Here is a 23,588-nt window from a genome sequence, read left to right as displayed (position 1 = left end):
AATTACAAGAATAACACAAAATTTTACAATAAATTGAATAAGCAACTATAGTGACTATACGCAAAACAACAGAGGTACTACTTGCGTTGTTTGCTGCTACATTTTGTTTAATAATTAGAGAGTTTAGTAGTTTGGTTAGGAAAAGTGTATGATTAGCTTTATTAGAAAGCTTCGGCATTACCTACAAAAGAATAGACATGAGCGTAAATAGTTAAGCTTATGGGTGACTGCTCACGCAGCCCAGACAAAAATGTGACAGGAAGTGTCCGAAGTATGCGGCATTTTTTAGGTGAATGGTAGGTAACTTTCCGCAAAAGTCTGTTCTCCTCCATTGTCATCATAGTATATTAAATATATGTTTTAAAATTACGAAACATTAGAAGAAAATGTCTTAACTCTCAGAGTTATCATGTATATTTTTCAAGATTTGTCTGAACGAACGCGTTTTACTCATCATTGTTACTAGTTCACTCGATTCTCGGTTCTGCTTTGTCAAGAATACGCTCTCCAGGACCACCACATCTCAAAAGCCAATTACATGTTATTGTATTCTGTAAGCATCATATTGTTACGTTTTTACTGGCGTAGCGGTCACTAACGACGAATGTTTTTAATATCTTCTTGAAGCGATCTTAGGATATGTTCCAGATATATAGGTCCATTATTTTTTATGGACTTGAATGATGTCTTAATAGTGCCTCGGACGCCAAGGCTGGAACAGTCAGTCCTGTTTCATTTTAATTTCAACAGTTTCGCTTTCATTCTAGTACTATCTATATAACCACACTTTTTTGGCGACCATCCAGAATCAAAATCCAGTATTCTTAACCTCCTCCTTTCGTATTTCACATCTCACATTTACGTCAGACTTGTGAAACCTCATTTAAATCATGCATTCTTTAAGCGCTGCACGTTTGCCAAAGCATGGTCCTACCTCTCCCTCTCTCTTTAGAAGGGTATTTCTGCTCTTTGACCATACCTTTGACAATACAGAAACACACAGTGACGTGATACCTGTCTCTTCTATTAAATGTCCCCTCTCTACTTTCGTCTTATTGTAACTCTTTTGAATTAAGTCTCTAACAACTGGATCACAATTTTATACGCATTCCTAGCAGCTGGTTTCAATAAAATACATGCCGTTCTGCAAATATCAGTTTCTTGCAGTCTTATTTTTTTACTCTTCACACACAGTAAATTATGTATATATCATAATTTTGGGTAAAAAACTGTCAAATTCTTTTTATAGTTACGTTGTCAACATTAACATTCTTACGAAAAGCATCATCGCTCTTCTCTCTCTCTCTCTCTCTCTCTCTCTCTCTCAATAGCTATTTTCGTCTCTGTAATTTGCTATCAGAAATTTGAATTCCCCCCAAAGCCTCATCTGCTTCTTTGTTTTTATCCTGAACACTGCTAATTATCTGCAGACCCAACTAGCTGAAGATTCTTCTTAGCACCTGTCTTCAAGCTCCTACAGCAAAATTGAAAACTGAGATCTTTCGATGAACATATCAACAGAATTGTGTCATAGTATCTTCTGTGTAATGTATACGTGATTCTTTATCTCTTTTCTTTGCCAGAAATTTATGAACTCATGAAACTATCATATTTAGTCGCCATTTCTTTGAATGCCTCACTACTGGAGAGACCAAATTTCTCTAGGCATAAGAAAACGTAAATAATGTATCAGCCATGACTAAAAGTCATGTTGGCTGCTTGTTACTGGTGTAAGAGGAGCAAGCTCATGTGACTCGTAGCAGTATAGACACTAAAGGGCCTTTCCGTAGCAGGAACAGAAAACAAGAAGGCATATGAGAAGAATTGGACGATGCTGGTATATGTCAAAGTTAGGAGAACTATTTAGCGGAACTGCGTCTCTTGATTCTAGACTCACAATGAGAACACGAATATTAGCCTGCCACAGCTAATGATGCAAGTCTAATTAAGAGTTAGGTTTTAAGCGGACTGCTTGGAAATAAAGCTTCCTCACATTGGAAAGGACATAGTTGGGCAACATCCCTCAGACTTTGTTTGCTGTTTATTTTTCTTTTTAACTAGCGTTTAAACACTACATGATTCCCGTTAGCACCAGTTCAAATCTTGATTCTTTCAAGTTTCCAAAATTCTTCTAAAGAAATTTACTCGCAGCATTTGCAATAGATAGATAGATATACAGATAGACAGCGTGTCATCATTACACCGTTCACATCACAAATTTCACGACGACAACTTCTCGCAATGCAGTTATACAGCCCGGAAATCTCCGCATTCCTCTACGTTCCCGCCTCTGTGAAAAACTGGTTTTCGTCACTTCCAAAGGGAGGTCTACTGTCGCTTTGTTAATACTGCCCATGTTTCGTTTGAGAAAGTGTTGTCATCTCGGTCTAATTCCACCAACAGAAATGCTAAGTGTTTACTTAAGTCTTATGATGGATTCCTGCAGTTCACCTGTGTCGATGACCACAGTTCATGCGACGGCAGTTCAATCGCTCAATGAACGTCATTTATTTACACTAATATGATGTATTTAATGAATTTCATTTCTGCGTTTGATGCTTTAATATATTTTCTTACACTGGGCTGAAACTGCCTATAATCTCACGTATTTGCAATATCGATGGTATTCCATATGAATTGCCATATCCTAAAACAGGTTTTGACGAAATTTTTAATTTGTTAACGCACATTAATTTCATAAGCACCGCAGTGGGTGGTTGGTTGGTTGGGTAAGAAAAAGCCTGCTACATGCCAACACGGACCCTTGCCCTCAGATGGTCCCGAAGGGTGCTAAGTACCTGAAGGGAATAGAGAGGCCTGATCTGTGGTGCATCACTATATTGCGATCGGAAATAATGAGTAAAAAACCACAATAATGTAAATGAGAGATTGTTTTATCCTTTTTGTATTTTGGAAAAATAGTCTCTCATTTACATCATTGTGGCTCCTTACTCATCAAAGGCCCGATGTAGATCTCTGGTTTCGTTCAGTCTGCAGAGACGGAAATCCAAAGCGTTCAGTCGGGTTGGTAATCATGCCAACTGACTCCTGTTTATCGAAATCCATTACATTGTTCACGATCATCAGCTGAAGAGCGCTTTCAAATCACCAACCGATTAACTCTCGTTCAGAATCGTCTTAAAGAAGCATCTGATTTCATTGCTAATAATAATAATCTGGAGACTGTTTGACTGAATTTTGTTAATTTATCCATTCATTCAATCTTCCATCCTTATTTTTTTTTTCTTTCTGCTGCCCAACTAGGATAAGGCATTGTTGCGGTTTTAATAGTGACAGACTTGCTCAGTTTGTTAGAGGCGTCATGCAAACTAATAAAATAATTTCTGTCGTTTTCATGACCATTACTGATGATTTTTGCATGTGAATATTTATTTGCTTATTAGATTATCCTTACTTATTAAATAGTTCTCTTCTTTGTTTCCCCTGTTTGCCATCCTTCTACTGCAGTCTCGCATTAGTGCTGAAGCTATATTCACCATCAACGCGATGGTTACAGATCTTAGCGTTCGTTCTGTTATTTCTTTCTATCATATAAATACTGTGGCTTTTACTCCTCTTACGTCCTTTGGGATTAAAATCTAAATTTTCTCCTTACTTTCCTTTTAGAGGCATATTGAAAGCACTGAAAATCCTCATTGTTTTCATCAAGGTCTTTAGACCTTGGTTTCCATTTTCTCTCGTTCTCTTGAATGAGATGAGATAAAGAGAGTTTTTGTCTTTCACGTCTCATGAATGACACGGAAGAGGAAATTAGCATCGCTCACGAATTCCGCCTTAATTCCCTTTCACCATCTGCTTTCCTTTCATTCACGTGAGAAAATCGATTTCACTTTGCTGACACCATCCACTTCAACAACGCCCCTCAGACGGAAGCGACAGTTGCGTTCTTCGTAGGCTCTAGAACAAAGCGCCAACCACCTCATCTCATTTCAGTCCCCAAATTGTCACGACATGAACATTTCTCTTCGTCTCTTTCTTCGTATTTATTACCTGCCGACTTTTCTTCCAGCTCATTTTGTCTTGAGACGAAAGTAAGGGTATTGGGTTATAACTAAAACAAACGGTTTCAGAAAGGGATGTTTAATTACGTAAGGCAATCTAATGACAGACTAGAAGCCCCATAAACACAAAGCGCGAATCTGGGAAAAAAGGAAGGTTGAACAGGTTCATGCTCATTTAACCTTGATTCATTACGGCTGAAGGTAAAAGTTCGTTTCCGATCCGAACTCCAATTCCACATGAGGGCTAGTACCAGGACCTTGTATAAGTGAGTCCCTGGCTAGTACTAAACACGGCGAAGCAGTGATTCATCTACACTGTTTCGCCGTGTTTAGTACTAGCCCCTGGGGGATCAAGTGTCTCTAAGTGCATTTCGCAAAATTGAAACTTAGAAAAAATCCTCAATTGTTTGCATATATTTTACGTTTTATTGTCATATATATTAGTTTACAAGAATTGTGTATATAGAATATTTGTTTTCATTTTTTTTATGAAGATTCGAAAGATATAGTAAAAAATCGAGTAGGGATGCTCGGACCGGAAACAAACATTATTCCGCCTTAATACATAATGGCAAATTCCAAAATAACGAAATTATGTTAGTTGTTAATAAACTGGGAGTTTTGACAAGTAACGAGTTTTTGAGTCCGACCTATTTTTATTGTTACACACTCGAAGCACAGTTAACGAGGTAACAGTTGTTGAGGAGGAGATCACGCCATTAAAGTTTTTACGAAACGAAAGTCGAGGAGGGGAAAGTCTTGCTGCTTTCAACGTCAGTCTGGAATATACATAATTAGCAGAAGGAAGAGTAGAACATTTAGGATTTATTGGTACATTAGAAAATAAGAAACACTTAATCCGGGAAAATAACTTATTCATCAGCTCCATTTTAAAATATGGGGCATGTATCATATACCAGCAGTTAAAAACTCATTATTCTTATTTTTAGGGTCATCGGTAGGGCAAAGGTGAAGCAGCCTACGCATGCGCCTGCTGGATTCATAGCAGTTGCGCACGAAACGAACTGCACCAAGAAAAGAATGCTAAAACAGTACCACATGCAAAATACACCAGGCTGTTGACAGAATTAAGAAAAAGAGGCTCCGCAAAGGAGCTCCCTTCTAGTGAGGGTGAGTGGGACGTAAATAATATGCCTCACACACTTGTGATTTCTTTTTTTCTTTTAGCTCTCGGCAGTAGCACAAGTGAAAAAAAATGGCGAGTCTTTCTTCTTTTCTCAGCTGTGTTAACACCTGCCTCGGGTAGCAGACTACACTCAGAAGGGCCTATGTATTCTTCTTCTTCTTCTTCTTCTTCTTCTTCTTCTTCTTCTTCTTCTTCTTCTTCTTCTTCTTATTATTATTATTATTATTATTATTATTATTATTATTATTATTATTATCGTGATAAACTACTTTCGTCAAAACTTACTGTAGAAAAGACGAAACTCTAAATTTGTGATACAGTAATTATGGAATGCAAGACAATAAACGCATTTAATGGAGATGGCACGTTCCTGTGAGTGCTGCATGCCAAGCTCAAACTTATAATCTTCAATATTTTCTTTGTTAAAACATAGATCTTTTTCTTTATCATTTTGAAATATTAAGATGTACTTTTCCATTTTTATGTATAAAGATCATTGTCTTCAAACAAGCAGGCTAGTTTTATATCGTTAAATCCTTGTCCAAATGAAGTAAGTTCCGAAGAAGCGGACGATAAAAATGCCTCACATGTGAAGTGGTTCTTTCGACATACTGATGGTACCAGGTTTTAAAGACAAGGAGGTAACCCTTTCAGATACTTGGTTTACAGCCTTTCATTTCGATGGTCTGGCGAGAATGAAGTTTAAGACACGTGTTCCCTATTTATTGATTTATATATACTGACTTATCAATGTTTAAATGGATAAATATTTTTGATATTTTTTACAGAATGTACAGAGATCCGAATGTTGACCAGTTGAATGTGCATAATTTTCATAATTTAACTCGGTTACCATACTGGAAAATTATTTTATAATAGGTTTACTTAATTACCATATAACGTTTCACAGTTTATTTCAGATTTTTAATCATTCTTTTGATTCTTCCATTTCTTATTTTGATCTAAAGTGCTCGTTGTTGGTCTTCCTATATAAACAGAGGACATAAACCGTACTATATGTAACTACGCTTATTTACTGCTCTCAGTAATATCTCCATTGTATGTGGTTGCGTTTTACAATAGAAAGAATATTCACCTCCTAGAAATACTAATGTAAAAGACGATAAGCCTAATTCTTATGCAGTAATATTCAATAGTTAAACGACTAACTTTTCAGCAGAACTGAGTATATTTAGACAACACATATTTCTAGTTCATGCAAGCCTTTAAATTAAGGAATATTAACCTGTAAAAAAAATTAAATAACACGCATCTTCAAGCTTTATTTATCAGCATGTGCACTGTTACCAGAGAAATCTTGGTCCTAGTACCAAAGTGATGACAGCGGAAACGACCGAAAAACGTTTGAAAGTTCGGAAATGCATCACTTCCTGACTTTTTCGCTCAAAGACAACGAACTCTGTGGAGAACGGTGAACCTGACTTGGTGACGAGAATACGGTTAAGCCATTATTCTCTTTTTCCTCTCCACCGTTTCAGACATGCTACTTTGGAGCGCTACTGGGTTGCTGCCTTCTCAATCTGTGCTAACAATGTAAAAATCCACAGATTTTGTCAATCAGATTTGTAAATCTCCCCACAAAACTGCAGGGCTCTGGATACATTGATGCTAAGAGTGCTATGTGGAAAATTTGGTGTATTTTTAACGACAGTCATAAAATTATATTATACATTACAATGACAGTCTCAAAATGCTGGAGCTTCTCTGAGCATAAAAGGCTTCTCTACAAAATTACATTTCCTTAGAATTCTGGTTCTGTCTGGGTCTCCTATTACGAGAATTGGCAGGCAGACCACTGGCCAGCGGCAGTGAGAAAAATCGATATTTTCTGGCATTTCAGATTGGTTCGGATGATGTCATATAGCTACAGAAATACGGTTTTTTTTTGTCATTCAAGATTTTTTTTCCTTTAACCAGTAACATGACATAAATTTACAACATAAAATGCGTGCATGAAAACGTAATTGTGAAATATTCGTGAAGAAGTTTTGCGCAATGGGGCTCGCCTTGTTAAACATTTATTTCTTTTTTGGTCTAGATTTACTGATTTATTGCTTTGGATTTATTCATTTAGAAACGTGTCGTTTCATAGCTGCATATACTTGCCGGTCTTGAAATAAAAACACATTGTAAGTGTAGGAAATTGTTGTCATTCTGGTGACGCGTTTTTTCTTTCTGCAATGTAAGCTTGGAACTGCCAGAAATAGTTCAGTTGGCTTTATGAGAGCGATATCTAAAATGATTACTCAGTAGTTCGAACATTTAATTGTGTTAGATATCGAAAATCTGTTTTCTCTTCCTTCATTTAAGTGAAAGATAATGAGGGGAAAGTTAGTGAAAGCTTCACGTGTACACGTGACGTACGTGCTACTGTATGAAGTGTTTGTGTGCGTGCGTATGTCTTTTGCCTTTTGTGTTTAGAAGGATTTGAACTTTACACCAACGAGACATTTATTACGATTTATCTAAAGAACATGTGAAGACATTATTCAATGCAGAGACGTGATTATGATAAACTATTCGCCTTGAAACTAACATTCTAGCCTACAGGGGCAATGTTTCCCCAACTTCCTGGAAGGCAGCCAGCGATGAGCACCTGCAAAACTTTCTGTAAAAAAAAAAAAAAAACTGGAAGTCAGACTTCAATTTCGCGAGGGCTTATCTGTCATCTTGGATGTGACAACTTCATGTCAAAGAAAGAAAAGAAAAAAAAAACTCGGCGGATGAAATTAACAACAGCAGGGAATCTTGTTGTGTGGGAGTTAGCATATCTTCAAGGTAAAGACAGCTTTTCAAAACAAATTTTATTTATGGTATACGGCCTAGGTAACTTAGTATTACCCTCTAAGGTTTTACTTGAACAGTAAGTCATATGTCCCACGTACGCTGCCAACGAGTCAGTAAAAACTAACGTTTAATTGTGCTTGAAAATCTGTCATGATGTAGATTGGAATAATACTGATTACACACACACACACACACATAAATAATAAATATATATATATATATATATATATATATATAAATATATATATATATATATATATATATATATGTGTGTGTGTGTGTGTGTGTGTGTATGTGCGTGTGTGTGTATGTGTATGTGCGTGTGTGTAGAATTTTTAGTTCATTATACCTGTCTTTATTAATTATATATATATTCAAACAATGTTAAAATACTTTTGCATTGACAAAGCCACTTTAGAGTCAATAATATAGTCTGCAGTTTTTCAGAAAGAGTGAAGTAGAAATGAGTAAAACTGGGTAACTTTTGCCCGTATATGGGGAAAGTTGCTAGAAATTTAATTCATATGATCTATAGGCAGCGAGAGACTGGCTAAAGATCATATGAATGAAATGGCAGCAGTTGTTGTCTCTCAGACAAACAGAGCAGAATGCTGTCAATAGTATGCTGCTTATCGCATACAAATTGCATTCATGAAAAGTGCATTCAGAAAAATCCTGAATACAGTATTTCCTTCCCTTCATTTTATTTCTGTTTATCCACTGAACGTGCGCCAGGATTAACTGGCTGCCGATACGAGTGAGACAAAGTGTTGGCACAAGACCAGCTTTACTGACAACAAAAAGACAACAACAGCAGCAGAACACTGAATTTAGGGGATACAAACTTTATGTTAAATGAGTTGGAGTTGTGGCCAGGGAACAAGGGAAATTAAACAAAGGGCTTGTTTGCGGTTATTCCAGTTCAGACGCAGCAATGACCTCCTTTGGGAACTCACCCAACCTTTCGAATTCCTTTCTTCAATTTCCATTCATTAAATTTTCTCCATTTATGGATTTTCGGGAGTTTCTTTTTATCTACTGTAATTCATATTAAGGGTTTAGATTCACTTCTTGAACGATAGAGCTCAGTTCAATACTAAACGATATGGCTTCCGTTAACTTTGCTCCCGTTAAAATGGCCGTATGACTCGTATTCCTTAGTGTGATTTTTCAAGGTGACTTAGTGCCGTTACTTTCGCGATTCCTTTGTTTTCTCTGAGTGGGACAAGGTCATCCTTCCATGTTGGAGGGTTATTGTAATGAAATAATTTGATCCGTTATTTTAACCTCCTTTGTTAACGTCAGCAAGAGACAACAATATAATAAACGAAGAAACAAAAGCAAAATGCTAAGTCCTAGACCCACTTATAGTTCTGGGTAGGTCTAAGGGTGCGGCAAATCTGTATTTTACGACCGGATTAAGGTACCTGGGTGGGCAGAGCACGAAATGAGCACAGCAAAATTTACGAATCTTGAAGACGTGGCACGTCTCTTATGCGGAGCAGATTTCTACATAAATTGGTTTGACTATACAGTAGTGCTGAATGTTTTGTAATCAGTTATCTATGAAATACTTATTAGTGGAGCATGAACGGTAACTACGCTCTTCAAGAAACGTTAGACCCATCTACCACTCAAGAGCAGTCATGACACAGAGGGACAAGTAATTCAAGAAGTATAGCGAAACTGTAACTGACAAATGAATGGCTACCGACAGATGGCCCAAATGAGGGCCGTGGGAAGGCTTCCAAATATAAACAGGAATACTGATGATGATGCTGTACATTTATCTTGCCAATTGTGCGAGTGCCTTAAACGGATGGATTGCATCCGGTGAAGAATGATAATCAATACTTGCATCATTACAGGTTGTGATAGCAATGCATGAAGCAAGCTTTATGGCGTATGGCTGCTGTAGTGATGACATGATAACTTAGCTATGAGTGTAGACTATATTTTGTCAAGTTTAGGAACGCATACCTTTCGAGGCTGTCCCATAAAAAATATTTTCAGTAGACGTATGTATATGTGGAGGTATGTTATGTGTAAAATTATAGCGCATATTATGGTTACGCAAGTAGATGTCATGTTTATACATATGTTTATACAAAACATATGCAAGCACACGAAACGTATTTAGATTAGAATGTGCTGTAAAAATTAAGATAATGAAGTTTTGAATAAGCTTCTTGAAATTCAAAGAAACGTCAGTGCGTCGTACTGTGCTTTGAGTCCGCAACAATTCATGAAACTTGATAAAAGAAAAAATGTCACGGCCTTTCTTCGAGAAAGAATGTAATCGTCAGAGATCTGAAAGTGGAAATGGCTCGTCTGAGGCTCAGGCAAGGTCCTCTCTTTACCTTGGCATGAGGGAACGCGTTCCGTAAGGTCAAGAACCCCTCTCATCCCGGTGAGAAGCCCCCTAAAAGACACCCCCCACATTACCCTAGAAGACACCCCCTGCTGAACGGGAGAGGGGGAACGGATGAAGACGTACAAAACAATGCTGAGTGAATCGTGTGAGGAAGACACTGAAACACGTTACCTGCGACTCGTGCGTCTTAGTTATTCATTAATGCAGGTGACAGAGAAACAAAAGACTAACAGGCGACATCATATTGGCAGAGACATTTCATTTCTTGACTTTTTTTTTTCTTAAGTTGTATTGTACAAGGGACCTTTTACATTCACAACTGATCCCTGATCCTCTCTACCTGCCGAGAGCGCCAAGATTCACTGAACAGCAGGACCAAAATGCAATAAATGTGCCTCGCTGTAGAACTTTTCAGTTCCAGAGGTCTTTATTTCTCACACCGTTGGTGTGTGGAACAGTCTCCCTGAGGATGTTGAGCAACTGGAACCTCAAAAGTTCAAGCGAAGGTGCAATGCCCTACTATCCTAAAGCAATTCTCCTTGTATTTTACAATTTGCTTACATTTTATCTATTTATTCATTAATTTTTTAATTTATTTTTCTTTTCTAATAGATATCTTTGTTCTGTACTTCCTATTATCTTCTGTTACTTCTTTCAACTACCATATTCTTATGAAGTTTGAATTTCAAGTCAACGGCCCCGTGGGCTTGTTCCATATGCATAGGTTTCATCCCCTGAATAATAATAATAATATCATCGATGTATTAACCTCAAACGGGTTTTTTTCCTAGCCATCTCATGCTGTAACACAGAGGGTAGGCTGGTTATTGCATGGGTCTAATATTTCCTATTAGGTAATGCTTTTTCCATACGAGCAGATGCGTACAAGTACTACACACCACCCATACATGGAACTAAGAAGGACCTAACACAGGGAAGAAAGAAGACCCAAACCTATAACAAAGCCCTCACAAGGAAAAGTAATAACGGAATTATTATAACCAAGAAAAATTATTATTATTATTATTATTATTATTATTATTATTATTATTATTATTATTATTATTATTATTATTGTCGTTAGATCTGATGGCAACATTTGAATAGTTTAGCAATTTACGTTCACTGCTGCCTTAATCCTACTGAATGTAAATTAACAATTAATTTAAGATAGAATTTACCATTTGTTCATGTATATGTATATTTCTATATATATAAATATATAGGTATATATGTACATATATACTATACTGTATGTGTGTGTGTATATATATATATATATACACACTACATATACAGTATAGGTATATATATATACATATATACAACATAGGTATATATGTACATATATAGGTATACATATATATATATATATATATATATATATATATATATATATATATATATATATATATATATATATATATATTTATATTGTGTGTGTGTGTGTGTACTGTGAACAACGAGATATTACTTCACAGCTACATACACTGTTTAAATTGCTTTCACCAGACTCAGAAGCACACACATATCGTTCATTCACATCCACAGATGACTGACGGATGGCGGAAAAGATCGTTATATGGATGATGACAACAGGCGTTAAAGGTCGTAAAATAACCGACCTCTCATCCATGATTTATCGCTGCGAAGTGTTTTCAAGTCACAACACCTTCGGGATGTTGTTAATACAGACATGAAAGTTTCTCGTTTTCTGCGTTCTAGCCTAATATCGGAGGGGGGGGGGGGATCCAGCTCAGAATGCGTGTACCTCTGTGTACTTATGTTATAATGTTCTACATACATGTACACATATACACATACACACGGAGACACACACACACTTATATATATACATACATATAAATTTATATACACAGTTACAAAAATAAAAATGCCTCATTTTCAAAGGAGAAGATGCAAACTCAAATGTACGTACCTTATATACATACATTGTAATGCGCTACAATGAAGTTAAAATAATATACACACACAAACACACACACACTCACTCACACACACACACACACATATATATATATATATACATATATATATATATATATATATATATGTATATATATATATATATATATATATATATATATATATATATATATATATATATATATATATATATATATATATATACATGATAAACAAATGGAGTGTAGATAGTTGTGTTAGCAATGATACAGTCCTGATTGCTTGATAGTGATAAGAAACTGCACAAACTAGTGTACAAAAGTTTGAAAGCAAGAAATGAAAGTTGAGGGTAAATGTAAGCAAAAGTAAAACTGAGGGCGAATATAATACTGAACGTTAATATGGATGGTGGAAGAATCAAAATGGCTGCTTCGTAAGAATATTTAGGAATGAATATAATGAATGATTGCAGGATGAGAGAAGAGGTGAAGTCACAGAATAAATGAAGCAAGAATGGCAGTGGGCTGTGAATAAAAGAAGTGGGATGTGACTTAAATTACCTATGGAAGAAAATGTGGGAATGTATAGAGGAGCTGTTGAGCCGGCATTCCTTTATGGAACTGAGTTGCGGATGCTGAATGCCATGAACGGAAATGTTTGAAGTCGTTGATATGATCTGTTATTGTGGTGGATACAATGTAAAAAGAACTGATATGGTGAGAGATGTCCAAATGCGTAGAATCGCTCAAAAGTTTAGCATATTTATAAGAGGTGGATAAGATATTATGAGGTGGTTTGGTCATGTGGAAAAAGCGGATGATGATGGCTGGTGAAAAGGGTGTAATTTGTAAGTACTACAGGGAGCCTGGAAAGGAGGTATAGAGATAGCCTAAAAATAGTGCAGAATGATGCAGTATATAGTATATGTATATATATGTATATATATATATATGTTTATATATACATGTATATATATATATATATATATATATATATATATATATATATATATATATATATATATATATATATATATATATGTTAGCTTCAATAAGATGGTTCTGGTTTGGGATTCCAGATTCTTAATTTACAAAGTGCATTTACCTAGTAAGATTAACTATCAAACACACACACACACACACACATGCATATATATATATATATATATATATATATATATATATATATATATATACATATACATATATATATATATATATACATATATATATATATATATATATATATATATATATAAATATACACACACATGAAGTTCCATGATAGCAAGACTTGAAGACTGGCAGCTCAGTAAAGTGGATGTAATCTTCTGCTTTCCTAACACACCCTTCTTCAATAGCAATCACCATTTAGTAAATTACTATTTACTGCTTAGTGAACCGACTGTGGCCTTGGCTAGGTTCCGAACCAATGACACCTGAAACCACAGAACTATGAAGTCAGCTTTCTATCAGAGCTGCCTCCGCAATATGCAGTCGTACAAACAAACTTGACATATGTTTGTGTTGATGTTTGCGTTTGAATGCGTGTGTGTCTGCACTTAAACAATGTACAGTTTGCATGGATTCAGCCATAAGTGTAAATATCTGTTTCTATATTAATTCTAATAATAGATATGATTGTCTCTCTGTGTTTCAGCGTTTTGCTGTTCATGGCCTCGTTTATAATAAACCGACATTATCATCTGTGTTTCAATCCTCATCACAGCCGACTGCGTCTAGAATTTGCCGATTAATCAATACCGGACATAATGAGAGCCAAGTCTAAACGTGATACTTGGATATTCACCGATACCGAATGTGAATAACTACGCTATGTGTTAGAACGGTGGAATGTCTCTCGTTCCCCGTCTGTGGGTGGAACAGTTGGTCAAATTACACGTTTGGGAATATCGCCGGCCCGATGTTCTAACCTCACTTCACCCCCACCCCCACTTGACTCAGACATACCTGCGGAAAACATATTTTTCGTTTCTTTGCAGACACATACTACATTTCAATCCATGTCGATAAACGGTGTTGATTTTATTGTGTATAAGTAAGATATCTCTATACAACATCGTTGTGCCGTCATACAATAAGGCGAAAAGGTTACTTTTTCTGGGAACTGGCTCGCGCCCCAGGCAACTAGAAGCACAGATAGTCAGCTGTGCAGTGTGCATACAACTCCCGTGGGCCATTCTCCCTCACTTGCACAAACAACACGCTGTCTAAAATCAGGCGGGGAATATCCTAACTATTTTTTGTAAATTCAAATTGCACCGGATTTTCCTGTATGATCTCAGTTACAGCCTAAACTTTGTAGAGCCCTGTTCCTTGAATCAAGAAAGAAACGACCACGCTCATAGCAGTCGAAGTTCAGGTTTCGCAACATGTAAACCAAAATTCGGCCTACTTTCAAAGTTATGCAAGAGGAGAAAGCTGTCTCGCTAGCACAGCGAGCCAGTTAAACTCGCAGCTATTTCACCCGTGGCTCATCTGCAAGTTATTTTTCTCTTTGTAATTAATGGCCACCAGCGCTCTACTGCGTCAAGCAAGTTCGCTAAGTTATGAGACTGCGCCATTTCTAGATATGAATCCGATACTGCACCACTTCCCTAAGATCGGTTCACGGCATTCGCCTTTTCTTGTAGGTCCATCCATCTATTTTTTTAAATTCCAATTATAGTTCCATATACGTATTTATTATGTGAGAGAGAAAACGAGTCCATAAGTTTGTTGTGTACATACCTGCCTAGTAAGAAACATAAAGAATGTCTTGCAAGAATGCGAATGGCCTATGTAATAATCGTGATTTAAACCAAGATTTGTTTCACAGAATGGCAACACTCCATCTGCCAACTTTTGTAACTGAACATTTTGAAACGCTTCATATCTCTAAACATATTGTGGTTCTGTACCTATTAGACAGTAGAACATAAAGCTGAAATGGAAAAAAACAAATAATTTCAGATAAATACCTTACATAGTATTTTTCTATTTTACGATATGTTAATTTCTCTCAACACAAAACATATCGCACCATGAATATCAGTGGTATAATAATGTAAATGAATCGGAAATTGAGCTGGTTGGTGGTAGTCCTGAACGACGCTGTTCTTTTCTCTCCAGTCTCCACATCACTCCCATCCGCACAATGATCTCTCTCTCTAAACAGCACTGACAATAATCAGTCTCTCAGTCTTACACTTGCAGCAAATTCTCAGCGACAACATCAGCATAACGTCAAAGTTGAAGAAATCTCTTCGTTAATAGGGTTCTCAAAATGCTGGCTCTAAAAGTGTTTGAATTACGCATCTGTGAGCGATAGGTAGACCAAGAGAAGCTTCATTCTCATGTGATAAGACGCCGAAATTTTATCGCTTATATAAGCAAAGGTTTTTCTTTATCATTTAGATTACATAATAGAAGAAGCGATAGCGGGAGAAGTAATACCAGAAATAAATTTAGGTATGTAATTTTTTAAAATGTAGTCGGCCTCTATGACGTCACCGTTCTCCTCTGTGAAAATAAATGGTAAACCAAAAACTATGCGTATTTTCATGTAACAGAGAGAGAGAGACAGACAGACAGACAGACAGACTGAGAGAGGGAGAGAGTGGAACAGTAAGAGTTAAGTTTGGAGGCGTGCAGCCAACCCTCGTGGTTGAACGGATTCAGGAAGCTGCTACAGTGACGTCGGTATGACGTTAACTCTGTCGGCAGGGCTGCCAACTTAACTGACATACTTGCACTGTCACTATCTCAGCCACAAATTCCTTGGAAATGGGTTATGATCACCGTGAGGTATTTATAGAGAAATTTCTTTCCAACGTTTTTGTCACCATTCTTGGTTCTGGGACCTTAGCTCTTGAACTCTACGTTATTCCTCAACATGGTTCCCTGTCGAAGAGTAATGGAAAAGGTACGGTACCATCAACACGCAAATGTTCCACTTCAGGTCGACTCAGACCATTAATAGAAATTGTAAGGCGTGCAGTGTGTATTTCATGTTGTCATCCAGGTTAAACGTATCTTAAAGAACACGAACGTTGACAACAATTCAAGCCAAATACATAAAAGGAATATTTAATGGGGTAGATTATATAAACCGGACTTCAACAGCAGTTGACGTCATCTTTTTAGTGATATCTCAGTAAGATGAACGCGTGAATGTCATTATCCTGAAAATAACCTCGCAGCAGATGAGCTGAAAACCTGTAACAGAAAAGAACTCTGGTCTATCATTGATCCCGAACGAGAGAGAGAGAGAGAGAGAGAGAGATTGCAACATCCCAGAACTTACCACATCAACAATCATATCGACGTTTGTTCCTTGCACATTCTCCATAAGAGACGCCTCTCAGAAAGAAGGGTTCACATGACTTGCGGTCAGACTTAACTAAGAGCGTTTAAAATACTTCATTACCGAAGTCAATTTTCTCTCTCTCTCTCTCTCCAACACTTTCTATTCCCCATCCCCAAACATCTCACTTGTGAGGGACAAGCCTCAATCAACTGGCTATCAGCCTGGCACTCATCCAAAACTCTCCGTCTATGTCTCTCCTCTCTCTCTCTCTCTCTCTCTCTCTCTCTCTCTCTCTCTCTCTCTCCACTCGCTCCAGTTTAAGTTACTTTGCGCTTACGTGCGGTGTGGTTTCCATAAGCGGATTCGCGGCGGTATTAACGGCAGTTTTGTTAATGGAATTTCCATCAATGACAATAATAATAAGAACAATGTTGCTAAGGTAATTACCACACACACACACACACACACACATATATATATATATATATATATATATATATATATATATATATATATCTGTACCCTATAAGGTAAACTAATACATAGACTTATATTGCATTAGCAAAGATATATAACTTTTCCTATAAATTCCACAACCTACCATCTCCAGACTAACAGACAATTACTGCTCTTTGCTTAATGATTTTTGGGTATTTTCACCTACACGTTCGAACTGGAAGTCATCAGACGGTCTTTCGCATGAGTCATCAGAAGAAAACCTGGATAATTATTACCTGCATAAAGACATTAGGCTGAGACCCTCCTCATGTTTGGCTATTCAAAGAAACAAGAGACTATGCTGGCATAAAGCCGCCTCAGTCTCAAGACGAGAGTAATTACAAGACAACCGTAGAGGCGTATGGCTCAGCCACTGAGGGGAAGTCATCTTAGATGGTCTAGTTAAAGAGGATCATTCGCCGAAAGCTACTGTGGCTGCTGCTGCTACTACGGTTACCTCACGCCAAGAGGCTCGTTGCTAGAAGTTGAATTATTCTCAATAAGACACCTCCTCCTCCTCCTCCCTCCTGAGCAGTTTCGAATGTGAGCAGTGCTGTGAATGTTATGTCTCTCTCAACCCTGAATGTTTATGTTTATATATATATATATATATATATATATATATATATATATATATATATATATATATATATATATAACTACTATGTATATATTACTAAAAGGACCTCATTCAAACTTGATGGTATCAATAGGTGTATTTATTCAGAAAAAGTTACAAGCTTTCTTGGACAAACAGTCCTCATTATCTAGTCGTAACTTTTTCTGAGTAAATACTCCATTAGATAAATACCATCCAGTTTGAATGAGGTCCTTTTAGTACCCTACCAATGCACTGAAACAAATTGTGTATGTGATAAAGTTAATATATATATATATATATATATATATATATATATATATATATATATAAATATATATATATATATATATATATATATATATATATATATATATATATATATATATATATATATATATATATATATATATATATATATATAAATAACGTATATATACACACACATATATATATATATACATATACATATATATATATATATATATATATATATATATATATATATATATATATATATATATATATCTCAAGCAACTACAGGGAAGAGAAGAAATGGTTGAAGATTCTGACTGGTGTCGACTTTGTTGCTAAGACATCTTCAAAGATTGATAAAGTGGTAGAATTTTATGTATGCACGTTGTCAGGACAGTACATACGACATTCAAACGTACAACGAACTGTTGTCCAAGCTCCTGAAGATGGCTCAGCAATAAAGCCGACACCGTCAGGATCTACAACCGTGTGTGTGTACAGTATATGTATACATACATACATGTATTTATGTATGTAAGTGTCTCTAAGTATATAAGCATTTACGCAGTGTTACACGAAATAAAGAGTGCATGATCATGAATGAAAAACAAAAGAACTGATGGTAATCTCAAATCTAACAAAATTACTAAGAACGCTTAGTATGAAGATCAACACAGAAGACAAATCGCTGTAGGGTACACCACCTTTACTCTTCAACCTTTTTTTGTAAAGCATTTTATATTTAGTCTCCCGGGTGAGACGAGAAAGAATTTAGCCGGAATTCACTGAAGCTCTCGTGTCATTTTTTCATTCTTTATTTCTATTTTATCTTGCTCTTTTTTTTATTATACTTTCCCCCACAACAAAGCTTCACTTTTTCGTTTTTAAGCTTTCTGGAAAGAAAACTATTGTGCCGGCTTTGTCTGTCCGTCTGCACTTTTTCCTGTCCCCCCTCAGATCTTAAAACTTACTGAGGCTAGAGGGCTGCAAATTGGTATGTAGATCATCTACTCTCCAATCATTAAACATACTAAGTTGCAGTCCTCTAGCCTCAGTAGTTTTTATTTTATCTAGGATTAAAGTTAGCCATAATCGTGGTTCTGGCAACGATATACTCGTAAGATAGATCACCTCCGGGCCGTGGTTAAAGATTCATAGGCCGCGGCTCATATAGCATTATACCGAGACCACCGAAAGATAGATATATTTTCGGTGGCCTCGATTATACGCTGTAGCGGCTGTACAGAAAACTCGATTGCGCCGAAGAGACTTTTACTTGTTTCTTATCGCTCATGGAGGCCAAATACATAAAAAGAAAAGAATGACAAAAAACTTCACTAAATGTAAATTCGTATTGACAAAAACGAAGGCTTTTGTTGTACCGACGCCATTTTCGTATAATTGTGCTTATTTTTTTATTTGATCTTAGTTATTGTGACGTCAATGTATTTTTAAAAGCCAGCCAACCAACTGGGGCCATAACAAGAAAAAACAGAACGCTGCGTCTGTGCACAATGGAGAGTTGAATTGAATTTGAACTATCTATCAGTTAAAGTTTCTAAAAAAATTATACTAAACTTATATATATATATATATATATATATATATATATATATATATATATATATATATATATATATATATATATGTGTGTGTGTGTAGACAGTGGCTGACATTGGAAACCATCCGTTATTCAAATGATAAACAAAAAAAAGGAGAATGTTATGTAATAGCCTATAGCTTTTCACTATCACTCATCTTCTCAAATTTACGTTATAATATCTACTGAGTCTATATAATCGAAAACGTCCTGCTTTTATTTCAGTCGGTAATTCGGATTCAGTTATACCTGAGTTATTCATAGTATCTTTTCATGTTACAACACAAAATGGCCATTCGAACATCTATTATATATATATAATTATATATGTATATATATATATATATATATATATATATATATATATATATATATGTGTGTGTGTGTGTGTGTGTGTGTGTGTGTGTGTGTGTGTGTGTGTGGGTGTGTTTTGTTTTATTTTCAATGAAAGTCTTACTGATGTGAAAAGTATTGTCTTCGTAAATTCTAGCGCAGAACTTTGATTGTGTAACCGGGAGGCAGCAGTACTCTTACAAGGCAGATTTACGAACGTGTTTTCGAAAACTAGTTCCTGGATCTATATAAAGCATTAATGATGAGTCAACAACAGGAATGTTTTGAGTGACCAAGCAGCAACTGTAAGATCGAATAAATATTGTCTCTGCAACGCAAGTTCCACGAAATTTGATCGCGCAAACAAGTTCTGGGAATGTATAGAGCCGCAACTCTTTATAGATTCCACGCTGCGGGAGTTGTCTCTCTTATGCATACCTAAAAAGTAAAACAATTGTTATTTCCCACTGGCAATTACCCTTTAAACGGAAGCCTCTTTCTGTGTAAGTGTATGACTTATGAATTGTGTTCCTCCGTTGAAGGTAAGGATATGATTTTAATGAGCAAAATCTCAAGTATTGAAGAGACCCTCGCATCGTTACCCCATTTTTTTTCTGGTAACCGCATGGCTGGCGGCCGCTTTGGCAGACCTGCGACGAAACGCAACCTTCCGAGGGTCAAAGAAAAGACAGTCGTCGTGTGATATAACTGGAGGAACGCGTCGTTGTTTAAATCAATAAGAGAACGTTTACATAAAGACTAGTTAATTCGCTGGAAATTCCCAGCATCTGGCATATGTCGGGTAGTTTTCAATGCAACTAAAACGGTGGTGAAAAGGTTTCGTCCGAGAGTACTTCTGGTCACGTGGCAATGGCGAAAGAAGGGCGGCTGTGTGGTGGCAGTGTACCGAGACCCTTTACCGAAAGTCATTCACCTACTCAAGGTCTCTCGCGGTCTCTTCGCCGATAAAAGTTGCTGGTATGCTGACGCGTAGAAATGGTCTAAGCAAAATGCCTATAAGCAATTTGGTAAAGAGAATGTTAGACACGATGAATAACGTCTTTAAAGATGCATTTGAACTTTTCTTCTATATTCACGCATAGCAGAGTCTAAGGCGGTTGCAAATGATCATTGACAGGTCCAACATGGAATGTTGTTCATCATCATCTGCCACTACTAAGGAAACGCAGCATCCTGTTGTGTTATCAGTTTGTCCTAAACTTCCTGAGAAATTTCCTAAATTCAGAGCAGCTGCTGCTTGATCTATTAGCGCTTTCTTGAACGCATTCCAATCTTTTGTCAGGCCAATTTACTGGTTGATGATGCATCTTCTCACACCACTTCCCGCATCATTGGTATCAGTCTGTGACTGACAAAACTTCTTCCGCCCGAACAGGGACTCGAACCCTGGACCCTTAGGTTAAAAGCCTAATGCTCTACCGACTGAGCTATCCGGGCTTGCCCATCGTGATCTTACAACAACCTTTTGTTAAAAGCAATTTACCATGATGCTTCTGCAGTGATGAATGAAAAATAATATAAACAGGATTACGAGAGTGCAAATATGACCATCTGATTTACCTACCCTAAAAAAAAATTTTGTTTTTGTTTTTAGAGTCCAGGATCATTATAAATATGCATACAGACTGCAATTGCAAGATTCTATTCCTAGTTTATACAGTACTGTATATGTATATATATATATATATATATATATATATATATATATATATATATATATATATATATATATATATATATATGTTTTGGATTTTAAAACCATTATTTAGGTAAATTCAATATTGCTTTTTGTATCTCTCCAATATAGAGAGCATGAATTTCTTATTCATTCTGTCTTGCGATTGCTATTTCACCACTGGTATTACACACACACACACATATATATATATATATATATATATATATATATATATATATATATATATATATATATATATATATATATATATATATATATATATATACATATATATATTATATATATATATATATATATATATATATATATATATATATATATATATATATATATATATATATATATTTATATATATATATATATATATATATATATATATATATATATATATATATATATATATATATATATATTTATATATATATATATATATATATATATATATATATATATATATATATATATATATATATATATATATATATATATATATATATATATATAATTAGTTAGTTCATAGCCCTAAGATAGATGTTATTATAAATGTAATTAACTCAGTTTTCTTTTCTCCTTTAAGATCGGTTCTCTTAATTTGTCTTTCTTTTCATTGCCCGTTTTTGCCAATTTGTCTCAATTTCTGGCATCACATTAATTTTTTTTCTTTTGGTTCGAACCATATTTCCTTTAGCGCTAACTTTATGTCAGCCAAGTCAATCAAAGGAAAGCGGATGACAAGACATGGCCATCCAAGCCTTTGAACCTCCTTTAAGTTAAACCCTTACTGGTATCACTGCTCAAATTCTAACATCGTTGCCATGTTCTAACCTCATTCGTGTAATCTTAATTCCCAGAGTCACACTGTTCTCTCCCTCCTGATTCTGCACCTGCAGTTCAAGACGACTAAGGCGTGACTCATGAGCTTTAGCAGCTGCAGTCAGCCCAAGTCAAAGAGCTGGGTTGTCCCAAGTGACAGCTGTAGGCCTTCAGACAACATGGAAGCTGCCATCTTCTGAGCAGGCTGTACCTCAGAGGTCATCTATAGCACACCTTGACCTCGGATGACCAGTGACCTTCAAGAATCAATAGGCCTTAGGGTCTTTATGTAAAAACTCCACAACCACATGTGCACAGAAAGTTATCACAGAGTAGATGAATTCTTTGTCGAGCTCCCCATTATATAAGGCACCAACTTCTTTGTCCTATTGTGACCCATGTCACCGATGCTGGCTGAAAAAGAGGTCACTTGGAAAATATTGATACCAGCTGAAGACTGTGATTCATGCCCCAACAGAGAATAACCCGGCAACAGTGAACCAAAAACACTCCACAAACTAATAGGAATCCAATTTGCTTTGGGTGCTGGGAAGCCTGCAATGTGTAAGAAAATGCTACGTTGTAGCGGTGTTAGTTACAATATTTCTTCAAACAGTAGACGTCTCAACAAAGTTAATTAATTTTAGAAGTGTCTCTACGTTCGTTGTGAGCTCAGCCGCACACGTGAGCAAGAACTGCGTATGGACACTGACCTCAGATGCTGAAGAGTTTACTACTACTCCTCTCTTTCTGCTTTTTAAGTGTTGAATTTCTTTTTTTACAGCTGTCTGTATGTTCGTTTGTGCTGTACCTCTGGTATATATATTGTAAATTTCTACCATTATTCATCAGTTCTCTTGAAGATGTCTCAGAAGATTAAAGACGAAACTAGTCAGGGTTTATATCCATTGTTTCGTTATTCCCATCCACAGACGTGTGTTTGTATGTGTGTGTGTATATGTATATATATATATATATATATATATATATATATATATATATATATATATATATATATATACATATATATATAACTGAGCCTGGTAGTATCAAGGAAATGTCACGGGACTTTTATTTATGCATGACCTGGAGCACGAAGCTGAAGAAGCACGAGAGTATATAACGTTCTGTGTGGTTTCTTCCACCATGTACAAGTTTGTTATATATAAATAGTACAGAATCTTTT

The 23,588-nt window shown here is 36.0% G+C and overlaps 1 non-coding gene across 1 annotated transcript; it reads right to left on the bottom strand.

Moving 5' to 3' along the window:
* Positions 1–21,254: 21,254 nt before the first annotated feature.
* Positions 21,255–21,327, bottom strand: TRNAK-UUU (transfer RNA lysine (anticodon UUU)). Its single transcript has one exon. It is a non-coding gene; the product is annotated as a tRNA-Lys (tRNA).
* Positions 21,328–23,588: the final 2,261 nt, after the last annotated feature.

This window comes from Macrobrachium rosenbergii, chromosome 12, assembly GCF_040412425.1.
Source record: "Macrobrachium rosenbergii isolate ZJJX-2024 chromosome 12, ASM4041242v1, whole genome shotgun sequence".
Lineage (NCBI taxonomy): Eukaryota > Metazoa > Arthropoda > Malacostraca > Decapoda > Palaemonidae > Macrobrachium > Macrobrachium rosenbergii.
The sequence above is the reverse complement of the archived record's forward strand: the minus strand, read 5'-3'. Positions and strand labels throughout refer to the sequence as shown.